Raw genomic sequence first — 18,922 nt, forward strand, 5'->3', positions numbered from 1 at the left:
AGGACTTACTCAATTGATTTATACAAAAAAGGTATTTGTCTAAGTCACAGGAAAGTCCTCCCAAAAGTTGAAGATGAATGGGGAAGAAAGAAGAAAGCACACAAGTGTGCTGCTGTCTAGGTAGCACCAGACAGTCCGGTGCACATCACCAGACAATCCGGTGTCCTGGAGGACCAACTGTCCAGCCTTGGGTGTCTCGACTAAAAATGCCGGACAATCTAGTGGTCCCTAAGAGGCAACGATTACCTCCAACTGCTACCCAGCGGCAACAGCTAGCTGACACATCGGATGGTTCGATGGTGCACCGGACAGTCCGGTGTCCATCGGTGCAAAAAGGAAGGAGGCAGTCAGATCCCACGACGGGGGGGGGGGGGGGGGGCTCCAGTGGAGTACCGGAGAGTCCGGTGCCCCTGCAGAAGTGACATTTATTTTCTTGATTTGAGATCTTATTTACATGGAAAGGGGCAACAACTAGGGGCTCTCTTGGGGCTATAAATGGACCCCCTTTGACACCCTTTTAAGTACACAAGTGCAGCCAACAAGTCTATACATCATTGTGATCAATTCTTTTCTCCCTCTCTCGTGTATCTCTCTAGTTTGTATAGATGCGCAGTTATAAGCCTTTAGAGAGAGGGAAGGTCTTGAGCATTGTTACTTTGCCAGAGTGCTGTCAAGAAAGTTGTAAGCAGGCGCGACAACGTTGTAACAATCATCAACCTATTGGAAGGCTCTATCTATCACATCGACAGATTTGAGCACATCGGAGGACGGAGTAAGATACTCCAAGCCAAGTTGTGGCTAACTCCAATGAGGACTAGGAAAGCACTTTAGGCTTGGTCGAACCTCCGTATAAATCCTTGTGTCATGCGTGCTCTGTTCTTTGTCTCTTGCTATATTACTATGTGCACTTCATATACTCTTATCTGTGGTATGGGTTACTTGTGAAGTGTAGGACTCTCTGAGGTAGGAACTTCATTTCCACTGCCACCTACTCGAAGCAATCTTCATTCCGTCGTGATCTAGTCTTCGAGTAGAGTAGGGTTTTAAGGTTTACAATGATAATTTTTATTGCCCTATTCACCCCCTCTAGGCAATCATCCAAATCCTATTCCCGGGCATAGGGAACTTTCAATTGATATCAGATCTAGGCCTCTCCAGTGTGGGCTTAGCCGTTCAGAGATGCGAAGTCGTCACAAGAGGTAACTGTATAACTTCTTCATTCTGATGGCTCTAACTATTAATCTTGGTATTTTCATTTATACAATACTCTTAGGAGTTTAGGTCTTGAAGTAGAGCAAATATTTGATGCTAGTGTTTTGCCTATTAATATTGATATGAAAACTCCATTTGAGCATGATCTAAGATGTTTTCGTCAAATTTATGAAGTCTATGACATCTTAGTCAATTCTGTTAGCAAAGATGTTTATTTTGCTGTCATGGGTAGTAATAGTGATTTACTTGTCGATGCTCATGATCTATGGATTAGAATTAAAGTAAAATATTATGAGTCCAAATGTACTACTTCTACTCCCTATGTTGTTTGTAGTACTAACCTTTCGAATGAAGAAGAAAAACGATGGTAACCAAACGATGAATCCACCTCACCGACAGGTTTGTCTTCCACTAGTTATAAATGTCTTATTGCTGACAATGATAGTGGAGACGAAAGCGATGATGATGATGAATATGAGGATGATAGCGAGGATGAGTCTTTATCACCATAAGGTACATTTTTCTGTATTGCTTCCACTAATAATAATGATAGGGAAAATGAGACCGACACTATGGAAGAAGAGGAGATTAGTCATTTCTACACCCATATCAATAAAGAAGACAAAGTGCTCTTGGTTAAGCTGTTGAGGAGAAACAAGGAACAAGGCGAGACACTTCTTAAGCTAGAGGAGACTCTCATTAAACCCAACAAAAGCCTGGAGATAAAGACCAAAGAACATGAGGAGTGAAAGGGAAATAGGGTCAAACCTTTTCCTAATAGATTTTGATGGTTGAATTGCCCAACACAAATTATTGGACTGACTAGTTTGCTCTAGATTATAAGTTCTACAGGTGCCAAAGGTTCAACACAAACCAATAAAAAGTCCAAGAAAGGGTTCAAATAAAAAGAGCAAAACCAACCGATGGCTGCCCTGGTTTGGCGCACCGGACTGTCCGGTGCACCACCAGACAGTGTCCGGTGCACCAGGGAGATCGACTCTGAACTTGCCAGCTTCGGGAATTTGGGGAGCCACTCCGCTATAATTCACCGGAGTGTCCGTTGTAGCACCGTACTGTCCGGTGTACCATGCGGAGCAACGACTAACAGCGCCAACGGTCGTCTGCAAAAGGTGAACAGTGCGCGGACAGTTCGCGCAGAGTCAGAGCAGGCGCCAGAAGGCGCACCATACAGTGAACAGTGACTGTCCGGTGACCCCACATGTCAGAGCTCCAACGGTCGAACCCTAACAGTTGGGTGATGTGGCTGGCGCACCAGACAGTGTCCGGTGGCGCACCGGACTGTCCGGTGCGCCCTTCGACAGCAGCCTTCCCCAACGGCCACTTTGGTGGTTGGGGCTATAAAACCCCCCAACCACCACACTTCAAGGCATCCAAGTTTTCAGCCAACACATTCAATACAAGAGCTAGTGCATTCAATACAAGACACAAATAGATTTAATCAAAATCTCTCCAAGTCCCAATTCCACTCAAAGCAATTAGTGACTAGAAGAGAGAGTTTTGTCGTGTTCTTTTGAGCTCTTGCGCTTGGATCGCTTTTCTTCTTCCCCATTTCTTGTTCCCAAGACATTTGTAATCAAAGCAAGAGACACCAATTGTGTGGTGGTCCTTGTGGGGACTAAGTGTCCCAATTGATTGAGGAGAAAAGCTCACTCGGTCTAAGTGACCGTTTGAGATAGGGAAAGGGTTGAAAGAGACCCGGTCTTTATGACCACCTCAACGGGGAATAGGTTTGCAAGAACCAAACCTCAGTAAAACAAATCACCGTGTCACACTCTTCATTTGCTTGTGATTTGTTTTCGCCCTCTCTTTCGGACTCGACTTTATTTCTAACGGTAACCCCAGCTTGTAGTTGTGCTTAAAGTTTATAAATTTCAGATTTGCCTATTCACCCCCCTCTGGGCGACTTTCAAGGAGCTAAGGTGCTCTCGTGATAATTTGGTCCAACGGTATGAAACTTTTATTTGAGCAAAGAAATAATGACGATGTATTATCTTATGTTGCTCAACTTAAAACTGAAAATTCCATGCTTAAGAGTCAAGTAGAAATGATAAACTTAGAAAAACTTGCTTTAAGTGAAAAGTATGATATGTTATCTTATTCTCATAATGAATTGGTTGATGATCATATCATGCTTGACATTGCTCATGAGGTAGTACCTACAAGTTTAAATTCATGTGAACCTCATTCTTGCACATGTGATCAAATAGTTAAAATATTATCATGTGTTGACCTCTATTTCCCCAAGAAAGGTTACTCTTTGATTGAGCAACAAGTTGTAGGGTCAAAAAGAAAATTGTTTGGGAACAAGAAAAGAAAACAATTGAGGAGAAGACACCATGCTCAACTTTCTCAAGATATCCATGAACACGTAGTGAAGAAGCTTGAGAAAGGATAAACTGCATCAAGCGTCAAACTCCATGAGAAAGAAGTTCCTAAAGCAATAAATGAAGCAATCAACATGAACAAGCAAAAAGGTAAAGATTCAATTAGTCATGTTCGCACTGATCATCTCTCTATGTCATCCAAGAGCAAAAAGGGAAGAGAAAAAAGGAGATGCTTCAAGTGCAAGGAATTGGACCACTTCATTACGTCTTGTCCACACAAAGACAAGGGTGAAGGGATGAGGAGATGTTTTGGATGCAATGATAAGGATCATGTGACCACTTCATGTCCGCTCATGAAGAATCAAAGACGTGCACCCTCCAATATGACCCTCACTAAGACAAAGGATGAACAACAAGCATCATGTCAGGTTGAGCAATGCTTCTGCTACATGTGTGGTGAGCAAGGTCATCTACGTAAAGTGTGTAAGAAGGGTAAGGTTCCTAAGTAAGTAAATTTATCTCAATCTTATTCGCTTAGAAGACACAAATCATACACTTGTGCTAGATCAATTATCAGATCGCCTAAATCTAACACAGATGCTATTTGGGGTACCCAAGGCACTACTAAATGATCTCTACGGACCCATCCCGAGATGGGTACCAAATTGTGCCACCTAGACCATGCAGGTGCCTCGAGATGGACTGGAGACCTTGGGAGAGCTTAAGATGGTTAATTCAAACTCTATGCTCAAGCTATCAATTTTATTGTCTATTTATTGGCCCAAGGTTGAATTATTGTGCAATAGTAATCCCATGTTCATCTCAAGTTAAATAAGTTGTAGAGGTCCTTAATCATTATTGGTGAATCAAGCAAAGGACTTTGATGAGAATCTGTAACTTGCTCTCCAAAGGATGGTGTCCGTGTATCTTAAGTGCATTATTTCCAATTAGTATTGCTCTTAAGTTAGTTTGTCATGCTTTACCTGTACTTGGAATATTTATGCTCTTGAGATTGCATATGTTGTATGTCTTTCAACCAGTGATTCATGATTTCCAAAATAATGATCATGCTTGCTTAATCATCACCGTGTGCTTTTTAGTTTATAGCTCTTGAGTCATTAAATGGGTAGCTTTTCATTTGATATATCTGCCATGATTAGCTCTCTTGGTGTATGTGACTAAAACCTATATCTTTTTGTGTAAATCATGTTGTGTGGTCTCTAATGATTATGAATCGATATTAACCTATATGCATGCATGATAGTTTTGTTTAAGTCCATGTTCACATGATTTCTCTGTCTTAGTACTATGTGTACCAAAAAGGAAAATCCTTGTTGTGTCTCTAATGCACTCCCTTGAGTTGTGTTAAGGTGATCTTAAGGAAGTGCATGAGCAAAAAGAAGCCATAAATTGGTAACAACAGGTGGTCCCACTTCATACTATCTAGAAGCATGGATCTCATTGAATTTAGGTAAAAGGCAAAGGTATGGAGAATGGAACTATGCAAATTCACTGAATATCTTGAAGTACTGTTGATTGTGATCATAGATGTGTTCTCACCTTTCAATTGGTAGTATCTTGGCTTAGGTGCTTTATGCTTTAATATGTTAATTTCTTTAAATTGGTGTATCCAAGAAAATTTCTTCTTAATCATGATGTGCTTAGATATTGTGCTTTATATGTTTGATCTTGCCTTTTTCAACTGGTATATGTGTTGTAATGATCATCATATGTGTAGAGTGCCTTGGTTGCTTTTAAAGTGTTATATAACTTGAGGCATGCATTGTTTCCACTAGGCATAAGTTGTGTTATGTCACCTTTTCAATTTGTATCTTTTTGTGATGCAATTGATATATTATGCCTAGACCAAGGTATGTTGTGATCCCCTCTAGTTCTGAGGATGCTAGAATGTGCAAGGTGCAAGTCATTCAAAAACTTGATACACAACTTAAGGGGGAGCACACATAACTTGTGTCTTTTGAGACTAACTGTTTCCTGAGTGATCCTATATAGTCTCAAGGTGGAAAAGGGAAGATGAGCAAGAAATGGAGCAATCAAGACTTGGGTACATCCGCAAGTCGAGTAATTGGTATCTAAAGTTGTGAGTAATTGTGTATTTAAAGATTGCTCATGCTCTATTATAGTTGGTGATCCTAGATGCTTGTCTTTAAATATCATGGAGCTGTGTTAGTGATGATTTTTCAAATGGTAGCCTTGGTAGTATGCTTCGATTGATATCTTTTGGTGATCACTAGAATTGAAGTTTCCTCTTATGCCACAATGCTATAACTTGTTCTAAGTTTGGTGTCTTAGCAACATGAATAGGTCAGGATAAAGGATCAGGCACAAGTGCGAAGGAGCTCCCTAGAGAGAAAGGTTTCAAGGTGAAAATCTTAAATTGATGGCAAAGGGAACTCTGCCTACTTAGGGCTTGTTCGGTTACACCAATCCAGGAGGGGATTGAAGGGGTTTAAATCCCATCCTAGTCATTTTTGACTTGGAGAGGATTTAATCCCCTCTAATCCCCTTCTAGATTGGTGTAACCGAACATGCTCTTAGATGGAAAGTACACCATCACATGGTAAAGGTACAAAATGAGGTATTGACCTTTTTTGTGTATTTGTACCTTAATTTCCCTCCAATACTTATGTTGCATTTGTTTAATGTGTAAGGGGGAGTAATGTTGCATTTTTCGTGCTTTATACCCTAATGTCCCTTGAAAGGGAAATAGGCTTACACCTCTTCCTAATTGATTTTGGTGGTTGAATTGCCCAACACAAATAATTGGACTAACTAGTTTGCTCTAGATTATAAGTTTTACAGGTGCCAAAGGTTCACAATAAACCAATAGAAAGACCAAGAAAGGGTTCAAACAAAGAGAGCAAAAGACAACCGAAGTGTGCACTGGTCTGGCGCACCGGACAGTGTCCGGTGCACCAGGGAACCCGACTCCGAACTTGCCACCTTCAGGAATTATGGGAGCCGCTCCGCTATAATTCACCAGACTGTCCGGTGTAGCACCGGACTGTCTGGTGCGCCAGCGGAGTAACGGCTACACAACGCTAACGGTCGTCTGCAAGAACAATAAATGTGCTACAGTGCGCGCCTGTGTGCGCAGAAGTCAGGACAGGCGCCAGAAGGCGCACCGGACAATTAACAGTGACTGTCCGGTGCTCCACCAGACTGTCCAGTGGCCTAGCTGTCAGAAGCTCCAACGGTCAGAACCCAACGGCCGAGTGACATGGATGGCGCACCGGACAGTGTCTGGTGGCGCACCGGACTGTCCGGTGCGCCATGTGACAACAGCCTCCACCAACGGCTCCTTTGGTGGTTGGGGCTATAAATACCCCAACCACCCACCATTCATTGCATCCAAGTTTTCAGCCTTCACACCTCATACAAGAGCTAATAGCATTCAATACAAGACACATACAAAGAGATCAAATCCTCTCCCAAGTCCAAAGATCATTCCAATCAAATAGTGACTAGTGAGAGAGAGATACTTGTGTTCATTTGAGCTCTTGCACTTGGATTGTTTTTCTTCTTCCTTCTTTCTTGATTCCAACTCAATTGTAACCAAGGCAAGAGACACTGTTGGGGGCCTTCGGCTTCCGAAGGTCCTCAAAAACAGGATTTAACAGTATTTCTGGAGTATAATGTGTGAACAGGTACCTTCGTACTCAAGTCGGCATCACAGCAGACCAGAATAATACGAAGGTTGATACAGCGCCGAAGGTGTGAGCAGGAAAGCTTCGGCGTGGCAGCAAAAAGTGAAACCGACTTAAAGATGAAAAGGCTATTCAGACCTTGATAGATTACTATAGAATTATTATCAAATGTAAAGGGCATGAATGTAATTTTGTATGGGTTGTGTCCCGTGCCTATAAATAGGTGAACAGTACCCCCGTACTGTTCACGCTGATTGGGCATTCGCTTTTTGCGTCACGCTTGTACTTTCATCTCCTTCAAGTTGGAGGTACATTTGTAATTCAACGTCATTTCTGTTTATACTTGATAATAATATATGATTGTTTATGTTGTCCTTTATATTCCCTACAATTTATCCTTCGTCGCTGTATAATGAATTTATGAAGGTACGCCCTTCATAACCTTCGTCCGAAAACCATTATATCCTAAGGGGAATAATGCTTCGAAGGACGAAGGACTTTACCGATTAACATTTTCTATGTTGCCTTGTTCTTGACTCATAGCATTTGAGAACAAGTCCCCAACATTGGCGCCCACCTCCGGTGAACTCACTTCCACACTCTAAGTTTTCTGAGCACCTTCGGCGATCACGTTATGGCACCGAAGAAAGTTTCAGCAACTGGTACTGCAGCTCTTCAACCGCTGGACCATAATCAGGAGACTGTCTCTCTTCGGGAGGCCCGAAGCCAGAAAAGGAAGGCTGTCAGCCCGACACCACCAGAGGACGAAATAGATCAAGAAATCAGAGACATGGAAATGCTTCATCAACAGGTGCAGAGGAAGAAAGAAAAGATGGCCAGGCTAGCTGAACTGCAAAGGCAGATAGACGAAGCCTCTGAAGAAGTTCGTCATCTTGCTCAGGATGAGCAGCACCGAAGGCCTCAGCACCAAGACCTTCATCAGGAGGGTTTCCCCAACGAAGATGACTGGTATGACAATTTCCATCATGGGAATTTTGTTTTCGATGATGCTTCTCCTCTGTCCGCTGAGCTGCAGGCTACACCTTGGCCTCCGTCCTACAAGCCGCCTCAGCTTCCCGTATTCGATGGCCACTCAGACCCGAAGCGGTTTTTGATGAGCTACGAAGCAACGGTATCTTCGTATGGTGGCAATGCTGCAGTCATGGCCAAATCTTTTGTTATGGCTGTCAGGAGCGTTGCTCAAACCTGGTATTCCTCCCTTCGACCAGGAACGATCACTTCATGGCAGAAGCTGAAGGACCTGTTGTTAACTAGCTTCCAAGGGTTTCAGACGAAGCCGGTCACTGCTCAAGCTCTATTCCAGTGCACCCAGGATCACGAAGAATACCTTCAGGCGTACGTCCGAAGGTTCTTGCGTTTAAGGGCACAAGCACCAACGGTGCCCAATGAAATTGTCATTGAGGCCATGATCAAGGGGCTTCGGCCAGGACCGTCAGCTCAGTACTTCGCTAGGAAGCCTCCTCAAACTTTGGAGAAGCTGCTCCAGAAGATGGACGAGTACATTCGGGCCGATAATGATTTTCGCCAAAGAAGGGAGGAGGCTTTCCGGTTTTCTGAAATGACCAGGGGCTTCGGAGGAAGGTTCTATCCGAGGCACGTTAGATCAATTCATAACTCTGCCCAAAATGATGATCGAGGGAGCCAACAACAAAGGCCACAGTGTTCTTCACAGGCTTCGGGGCAACAACAAGGCTCTTTCCGACCACCAGCTCCAAGAGGCAGAGGCGCCAGGGGCTTCGGCGGAAGATTTGGAGATCAACCAAGAAGAATCTTTTGCTTATTTTGCGGTGAGAACAAAGGCCATACCACCAGGATGTGCCATGTTACCATCCAGAAGCAAAAGGAAATAGCCGAAGCCGCAGCACAACAAGCTCAGCCGAAGCAGGTCATGCATACTGCTTCGTATCATTCGCCCTACATCCCAGAATATGTGGGCAATCACCCTGCAGTTTCTGTTGCTTCGGCAAGTCAACCTCAAGCTTCCTGGCAACAGCCTCCGCCTCCACCTCCGCTGCAACAAGGCCAGCAGCCAGAAGGGAGCCAGTATGCTCCACACCAAAGGGACTTCAGAGAGCAGTCCGAAGCTCGTACAATCAACAACACTGTGCCAGAGTCAAAGCACATCTATTGACAAATATCCTACCTTAATAGCAGTCTTTCTTTTTCAGTCTTATTTTCTGTGTAATAAAGGACATTGTTTAGATTTCATGTAAACAGTTTCGTTGTTTGCCACAAGGAAAATATATTTTCTTCACAGGCTTAAGTTGTTGAAGTTTAAAGATTTGTGATAACAAAGAGGACCTTCGAATTATCGAAAATTCTTCGAAGCAACAAAAAGTCGTTCTAAGGAACGCAGAGTAAGTCTGCTGAAGTCACAAAAAGCCGTTCCAAAGGGAGCGCAGTGTAAGTTTTCTGCTCCAAAGTCGTTCCAAAGGGAATGCAGAGCATACAACGAAAAGTCAACGCTGATACCGCCTAAGTAAAAGGCGAAGCGCGAAAAGTCAACGCGAATACCGCTGAAAGTAAAAGGCGAAGAAGCTCCTAAGGGAGGCTTACAGCGAAAAATAAACGCTGATTCCGCTGAAGTAAAAGGCGAAGAAGCTCCTAAGGGAGGCTTATAAAAGATTGTGTTTTATTGCAGGGGTGCGTATGTATCTTCGGAATGAACATCACCTCACATAGCATAACATCATCGCATCATTTCGCATAGCATAAGCATCATACATCATGTTGCATATGGCACAAGAAGTGGACACAATATTGATCTACAGAAGAATGTTTTGAAAAAAGGGAAAAATCATAATGTCACAAGGAGATACATTATTGATCTTCGGAAGTATAGCTTCGGAAAATATCTTCACGAAGCTTGGATATTATTCAGCAGAACACTGGATATTGTTGGGATAAAGAAAAATTCTTCTTCACGAAGCATGAAAAGAAGGGAAGGTGTTTTTTCGTCAAAGACTCAAAAGCGGTACGTATAAAATTTCATGCATCGTAAAGAATTGAACAATAAAAATAGGTATATTACATTCAGGATTACAAAATGTTACAATATATCACATTTCAGAAGTTTTTACAATAATGCTTAATCTTCTCTTAAGACAACTTCTGCAGCCTCATCCAGGAGCCGATTGACGACTTCGTCCATAATAGCTTCGGCCATCTTTTTAATTTCGTCGTCTCCTTTCGGCTGAGGGCCCGGAGACGCTTTAGCAGGATCTGAAGTAGGACAGGATACGACTGCATTGCTATTACAAATTGCAAATGGAGCTTAAAACCAAAAATTACAACACAACAAAACTATTAGTTAATACCTAACTGCCCTTCGGGCTCTGCGCTCTTCTCAGCAGCCTCAGCTACTTCTCTAGCATCGTGTATGCCCTTTTCACTTTTTCGAATAATCTCTCCGGCCATTTCTCGGCCACCATTATCCCAGATATCGGTGAAAATTTTTCCACCAATCATGCTAGCTTCAGCCGAAGGATCTCTTGCATCTTCGAAGGACAAAGCAGCTTCGGATTGCGCTAAAATTTTTACATGTTCGCAGACCTTTTTCTCTAAGGTCTTCCCCAGAAAGTATTTCCATTTGTGCTCCTGTGTTTTGGTTGAGGGCTGGCCTTTTAATCTTGTCCCACGCCTTAGAAGTCGGCACTATCTTGGCTTGGAATGATAATCCACGGGGTGCACCGGAGGTGCACCCAATGAGTGTAGCCCCCGACCTTCAAATGGATTTTTGAGGATAATCCATTCGAAGGTCTTCCTTTTGTGTCTCTTTGCTGAAAATTATCCTTTCTGTTTGTAGAAATTGGCATGAAGCTATTCGCATTATGCTTTGGAGGTCAGCATTATGTCATCAATATTTTGCTTCAGAGGTCAGCATATATTTTGTCTTTAGCAACCGAGTTCGCAATCCATCCATATCTTGCTAGGCAGTGCAATTTATTTGCTCTGCGACTGATTGGACGTTTGATGGACGTTCTCTGTCTATTCTTCACGTCGCTTCTGTCGGCCATATTTTGTACTTCACTGGCTATATTTGACTTTCCTCTGATCCTTACTGATATCTCATTTTTGTCTTGAGGTATTCACTGCGTGCCCTGCACAGATGTGACCGTTTTGAAAAATATACTGATAATTCCTGGGCGTCCCCCCCAATGGGTGTGGGCAAGGGACGGCTTGGTACGCTGAGTGTTTTAGCCGGATGCTTCTGAGTAGTAATGTGATGTGACGGCGGGTGTAATCATATCCTCCGCGCTGTTGACTAGAGTCCCAATGGGTGTTGTGTTGCGTGAAACGGCGTCAGCCGCCTGACGTGTCTTCAGACGGGTTGAAGTGCTTATTGAATGCTTTGCGACTGTTCAGTGACCGCGGTTGGAGGTGAGCGGTTGCCTTCTCCTTCTATAAATAACGCCGTTGTTTCTCTGGCTTTTTCGCATCTCTCGCTGTTCTCTGTTGCTTCCCTTTCTTCTCTTCATTTTGCTTCCACCATGGGCAAGAACAACAAGCGCAAGCGTGAGCCAACTCCTCCATCGGAGGAGTTTGGTGACTCGGAGTACTCAGAGGAGGAGTTCTCCTCTGAGTCTGAGGGGTCCCCGGCTCCCATCCCCCTGCGTGAGTCGTCTGACGACTCAGACGACTCCCAGGGGCTCGCGGCGGAGGTCTGGACGTACATCCGGGCCGTCGAGCGCTCCTCGGATGAATCGGAGTACTCCTCGGATGAGGAGGACTCGGACGGCGGCGACGAGGACGAGGACGACGACGACGACGGCGGCGGCGGTGGTGACGGCAGCGGCAAGGGCAGCGGCGGCGGCAGCAAGGGCGGTGACGGCGGCGACAGCAGGGACAGCAACCGGGGCGGCAGCAGCAAGGGCAGCACCAGGGGCGGCGGCGACAGCAGCAGAGCCAGTGGCTAGACGCCACTGGTCTTTTAGATATTAGTATAGTATAGTTAGAATAATGTAGTAGTATTTAGTAGTGTAGAGTAGTATAGCGTAGTGTAGTAGTAGTAGCAGTAATGTAATGTAGTAGTAGTAGGGAAGTATCAACTCATAAAGAGTTGATTTGTAAGTTTGTTATCTTCCTCTCTAATGAAAGAATGATGTTGGCTTCTCCTTGATGATTGTCCTGCTTATTTGTGAATCTAATTCCTTTAAGACAGTAAGTGAATAACTCGGGCCTCAAACTGATGCTTTCAGAAATAGCTGCCGAGTAACTTTGTAGATGGTGTCGGCGCTTTAGAGTAACTGCCGAGTGACTGAACACAATATCGGAGTTTTAGAGATAACTGTCGAGCGACTGAATACAATATCAGCGTTTTAGAGGCAACGTCGAGCGACTGAATACGATATCAGCGTTTTAGAAGCAACGCCGAGTGACTGGAGGGTGACGTCAGCGTTTTAGAGGTAACACCGAGCGACTGAACACGATATCAGCGTTTTAGAGGCAACACCGAGCGACTGAATACGATATCAGCGTTTTAGAGGCAACGCCGAGTGACTGGAGGGCGACGTCAGCGTTTTAGAGGTAACACCGAGCGACTGAACACGATATCAGCGTTTTAGAGGCAATGCCGAGTGATAGCAGGCCGCGCGGGTCTCTTTGAGGATGAAAGCCGAGCGATGAGGTGGCGCACCAGTGTTCTGAAAATAACTGTCGGGTGACCACGTGGCACGCCGGGGTTTTGGAAATAACCGTCGGGTGCTGACTAGGCACTTTTTGAAACGGTATCTGGCTCGAGAATATCCCATAAGTGCTGCGCTTTTAGCCGCCTTTGCTTTCCGTGCCCTAGTTCTTACTTTCTCGCTCCCGAATCCTCTCTGCTATTCGCCTCCCATTCCGCTCGCCGGTAAAATCGAGATGGCGCCCAAGAGGAAGACCTCGAGTTCGTCTGCTGTGGTGATTCCTCCAATCGATCCCAACAGCCAGTTGCCTTTCGCAGGTAACCACATGTCCGTCATTTCTGAGCCTGAACTTCTCCACCTCATATCTATCGGGAACTCTGTTCTTGGCGGATTTGCCATGGGTTTACTGTTCCGACTGAGGATACCCATGAGTCCGTTGTCTATGCCCCTTTCCTTCTCCGCGGCCTTGGCCTTCCCATTTCTCCCTTTTTCCGTGGCCTCCTTGATTTCTACCATCTTAACTTGACCCATTTGAACCCCAATTCTATCCTGCAAATCTCCATTTTCGTTCATTTATGCGAGGCCTTTCTTGGCGTGCTGCTGCATTTCGGTCTGTGGAAATACTTGTATCATTGTCGCCCTGGGATGGCTGGGGGACAACATCAGTTGGTTGGGGGTGCCAGCTTGGAAATGCGCCGTGGGAGGAAGACTGAATATCTCGAGATCCCTCTCAAGGACAGTATCAAGGGATGGCACTTGGAGTGGTTCATAGTTGAGAATTATGGGAATTCTCTCCCCTCCCGGTCGGGAAGACAGCCGGACGTTCGCACCCCAAGCTGGACCGAGTCTCCCATAGATCAGGAGGTAGCTGAGGCAGGTGTGTTGCTAGCTGAAGTTGGACTGCTGAAAGAGTGGGGTCTGACTGCTGAAGCCGTGGTTACTGATTTTGTTTTTAAGAATATTCAGCCATTGAAAGACAGGGCCTACCCAGCTTATCTGTATCGAGGGCTAGCCGACTCAACTCGGGTTACCAACAGAAGAATTCCCTCTGCAGACTTGGTGAGCCGACTAGAGATGATCCTTAGGGGCAAAGTGTCAAATGTTGGTGCTCCAGTGGCGTACTCGGCCTGGAACCTTCCTCCTCCCAAAGCTTTCACCCTTTTTGTGTCGAAACCACCTGTCACTGATGGCAGTTTGGGCCTTAGAGTGCGACCCTCTGCTGAAGAAGTTAGTGCCTTGGTTGCCTCGCTTGGGGAGATTCCTGATGACGAACGGCAGGTCCATTTTGAGGTGCCCCTGAACCCTAGTGATGCAGAGATAAGCGCTATGCTTGATTTGCTGGCTGAGGATTCTTCCGACGCTGCTCTTGCTGGGGCGTTGGTAGTGGCGCCCCTCCCAGAGGCTGATACGACTTTGGATACTCAGAAGCCTGTCAGTACTCGCCCGAGGCGCCCTTGCCGAGCCAATCAGCCTGATCCTTCTGCTGATGAGCAGAAGAAGAAAAGAAGACGCCTCCGGCGAGTATCCAGTTTGGATCGGGACGCTGGTACCTCGGTTCCTGCTACTGAAGAAGTGTCTGTGGCTGGATTTACTGATGCTGACCCCAATGGGTGCACCCAATCCGCTGCTGATCCTAATGTGGGTGCTCCATCTGTTGCTGATCCCAATGGGGGTGCTGCTTGTGTTGCCAATGTGGATGACGAGGAGGAAGAAAATGAAATTCCTTTGACTCGGAAAAACAGTCGGCAGTTCATCGTCAGTGGTGAAAGTAGTGGAGTTCCCTCTCCTGCTTTGTCTGCCCTCATTGGTCTGCAAGAACTGTCCCTGTCCAACTTTGATCAGACTCTTGAGGATATGGTCCCAGAGGACTTGTTATCGGAGCTAGTGGATGACGGTGCGATGGAGGTTCGCGCTGACGTGCCTGATGCTGGGTTGAGGTCATCCCGTGCCTCGTCGACCTTAGAGCGCGATCTCGAGGGTCGGGAAACTGACTTGGATCGTCCTGGTCCTATGGAAGTAGCTGAGGGCCCGTCAACCTTAGAGGTGGTTACTGCAGAGAACTTGGATCCCAAGGATGGTGCTGACACATGCCCAGCCCCCGAGGATGTCGCCGGGGATGACTTGGCTCGGGTGGGGAGTGTAAGCCACTGCCCAGCCCCCGAGGGTGCTGCCGGGGATGATCCGGCTCAAATGGGCAGTGCAAACTATGACCCAGCCCCCGAGGGTGCCCGAGCGGGGTCTCCCTCCTGTACTTCCATGGACGTTCATGCGGGATCTCCTCCACACTCTGGCTGTATGGTGGTAGCCCAAACCTTGGACCAGGGAGTCGCTTTAGAGGGCAGCGTCCCCGCTGACCGAGTGTTTGGCTCTGTTGAAGGCACCGAGCTGATTCCTACTGGTTCGTTGCAAGCTGCTTCGGGTGGTGGCCTTACGCCTGATTATCAACTGATCTCTCCTGATTTGGGGATCCCCTCGTTTTTTTTCCAACCTCCAGGTACTGTGATGTATTTTAGCTTGATTTTTACATTGCATGAACTGTTGTCATTATGCTCATCTGTTCTCCTCATCAGGCTTTGGTGGATGGGATGGCTAGCCAGCTGAGGTTACAGGGTGCTTCTGTCCCAGAAGTAGCTTCGTCTCTTGCATGTTGGAATCCAGTCTCACTTCGACATCGCATCTCTGAATTAGAGGCAACCAACGCTGGTTAGTGCTTTTTTGCTTCTCTTTGCCTTCACTGTGGACTGCTTTACATTCTGACCCCTTTTTGTTTGATTATCTCCTGCTAGGAATGACTCGGCAGATTTCAACTCTTGAGGAAAAACATTCCCGAGATCAGGCTGAATTGATCCAGCGGTGCGCTGACTTCGAGGAGAAGTACTCTCAGAGCCAAACTGAACTGGGTCAGGTCTCCGCTGCCTTGGATGACGCCAATGCACTGAGTTCTTCTCTTCATGCTCAACTTGATTCTGAAAAGGTGATTTACAAAACTGTGCTTTGCCTTGCTGTGTTCCTATTACTTGCTTGGTTTTTGAGGGAGTTGACTTTTGCTCGCAGGAAGAAAAGTGTATCCTTGCTGCTTCTCGTGACAGTCTTGACAGATTGTATCGTGATTATAGCAACTCGCTGACCATCTTGGAGAGGAGTCACCGCTTTACAATGGAAGAATTGGACAATCAACGCTGTAAGCTGCAGGAATCCGCAGATGAAGTGACCCGCCTCAAGCAGTTGATATCAGCGAAGGATGCTACCATCAAAGAACTCCGAGCTTCCAAGAAATCCATTGTCCAGGAGTTAGAAACTGCTCGACTGGCTGCCAAGGTTGCCGAAGAAACTTCTGTTACACTCAGAGCCCAGCGCGACAGAGCCATGGACAAGGCTATTCGGGCGGGGCTAATCTTGATGAGGAGACCTGGCGTGGTTGTTCCCGAAGATATAAGGGCTGATGTGAATGCTGCCCCTGATTCCTCGAGTCGTCCTTCCTCATCGATCGCTCCTGAGAAAAATATCACCAAGTAGAGAAACGTTTTGCGTGCTCTGAGCGCACGGTTAGCATGGTCAGACATTTGTTAGAGGACGTCATTTCAGTACTTAAACGACATTGTTATTCTCGTATTGTTTCAGAATTCATCAGTCTGTAATTTTGCAGTAGTAAAATGATGCGCGATGGTTATGAAATTTGTTTGCGGGATATAGAAGTCATCCTTATATGAGTAATTGTAATCTCGTCGGATCGCCTTAAGTCGCTGCTGACTTAAGTCGCTTGCTTTTGTCAGTAGGGCGTAGTGGTCACCCTGAATTGCGTAGTCGTGAGCATGTTGCACCGGCTTAAGTCACCACCGACTTTAGCCGATTGCTCCGTTAGTAGGGTATAGTGGTCACCCCGAGTTAAGTAAGCGTGAGCATGTCGCACCGCCTTAAGTTGTTGCCGACTTAAGCCGATTGCTCCGTTAGTAGGGCATAGTGGTCACCCCGAGTTAAGTAAGCGTGAGCATGTCGCACCGCCTTAAGTCGTTGCCGACTTAAGCCGATTGCTCCGTTAGTAGGGCATAGTGGTCACCCCGAGTTAAGTAAGCGTGAGCGTGTCGCACCGCCTTAAATCGTTGCCGACTTAAGCCGATTGCTCCGTTAGTAGGGCATAGTGGTCACCCCGAGTTAAGTAAGCGTGAGCATGTCGCACTGCCTTAAGTCGTTGCCGACTTAAGCCGATTGCTCCGTTAGTAGGGCATAGTGGTCACCCCGAGTTAAGTAAGCGTGAGCATGTCGCACCGCCTTAAGTCATTGCCGACTTAAGTCGATTGCTCCGTTAGTAGGGCATAGTGGTCACCCCGAGTTAAGTAAGCTCGAGCATGTCGCACCGCCTTAAGTCGTTGCCGAATTAAGTCGATTGCTCCGTTAGTAGGGCATAGTGGTCACCCCTAGTTAAGTAAGAAAGCAAGTCAATCGTGAACAAACTGAGTATCTTTGAAACCCCTTTTTTATTGATGGCATATTTCCACTTTACAGAGTACATCATCGTCCCGATAGCTTCTGAAATACAGCTAGGGATAAAACTTCCTGAGGTGTTCTATGTTCCAGGAGTTCCCGACTTCTGTGCCATCCATCTGAGTGAGACGATATGATCCTGGCCGAGTGACTTCTGCTACTATGAAGGGTCCTTCCCATAAGGGCGATAACTTGTGCCGTCCTTCCCCCGTTAGAATTCGGCGGAGGACGAGATCTCCTACTGAAAAGGATCGCTGTCGCACAGCCTTGTCGTGATAGCGCCTTAGAGTCTGCTGGTACCGTGCTGATTGGATTACCGCATTCAGTCGTTCTTCTTCAAGTATATCGATGTCCTCCAGCCTGGTGGCCTCAACTTCTGCTATGTTTTCGAAGATCAACCTTGGCGCCCCAAACTTGAGATCGGCGGGTAGCACTGCCTCCGACCCATAGACCATGAAGAAAGGAGTGTTTCCATGCAGAGCTCGGCTAGGTTGGGTTCTTAGGCTCCAAACAACATAGGACAATTCCCTTATCCACTTCCCTGCGAATTTTTCATTCTTATCGAAGACCTTTTTCCTGAGTGCCTCCAATATCATCCCGTTGGCTCGCTCAACCTGCCCGTTGGCTCTTGGATGTGCTACAGATGCATACTTGATCTGAATGCTCTTTTGCTCGCAGAAGTCAAAGAATTCTGAACTTGTGAAGTTGGATCCTAAGTCAGTTATGATGTTGTTTGGTATCCCGAATCTGAATATTATGTCTTGTATGAATTCCACGGCCTTAGCAGAGGTTAAAGAAGCAATGGGCTTGAACTCTATCCATTTAGTGAATTTGTCGATCGCTACCAATACATGAGTGTATCCCCCTTGAGCTTTCTTGAAAGGTCCAATCATATCCAGTCCCCAGCATGTGAAAGGTCAAGTTACTGGTATGGTCTGCAGTTGCTGTGCTGGCAGATGTTGTTGCTTTGACAAGTATTGGCAAGCTTCGCACCTCTGAACTAACTCGGCTGCATCATTCTTTGTTGTTGGCCAATAGAATCCTGACCTGAAGACCTTCCCGACTAGTGTTCTGGAGGCTGCATGTATTCCACATTGCCTAGCATGGACCTCCTCCAGAAGTTGCTTCCCAGTGGACGGGAGAATGCACTTCATGAGGACGTCTGATGCACCCCTTTTGTACAATGTCTCCCCAATGAGTGTATAGTGAGCCGACTGTCTGGCAATGCGCTCTGCCGAGTTCTTGTCGTCTGGTTCTTCTTCATTCTTTATATACTTGATGATCGGCCTTCTCCAGTCATCAGAGTCTGACTCGGGTTGATCTATAATGTTGCACTCTTCTGTTTGATCCATTGAGATACTCGGCTGTAGTATTTCTTGCACAAAGACTCCGGGTGGGGCCTGAGTTCGACTGGATCCTAGCTTGGATAGTACATCGGCTGCTGTGTTACGATCTCTTTCTACATGATGAAATTCCAGACCCTCAAATTTGTCTTCCAACTTTCGGACGGCAGTGCAGTATTTTCCCATTGAATCGCTTGAACAATCCCACTCTTTGTTTATCTGGCTAA

The sequence above is a fragment of the Zea mays genome, chromosome 5 (assembly GCF_902167145.1).
Source record: "Zea mays cultivar B73 chromosome 5, Zm-B73-REFERENCE-NAM-5.0, whole genome shotgun sequence".
NCBI lineage: Eukaryota > Viridiplantae > Streptophyta > Magnoliopsida > Poales > Poaceae > Zea > Zea mays.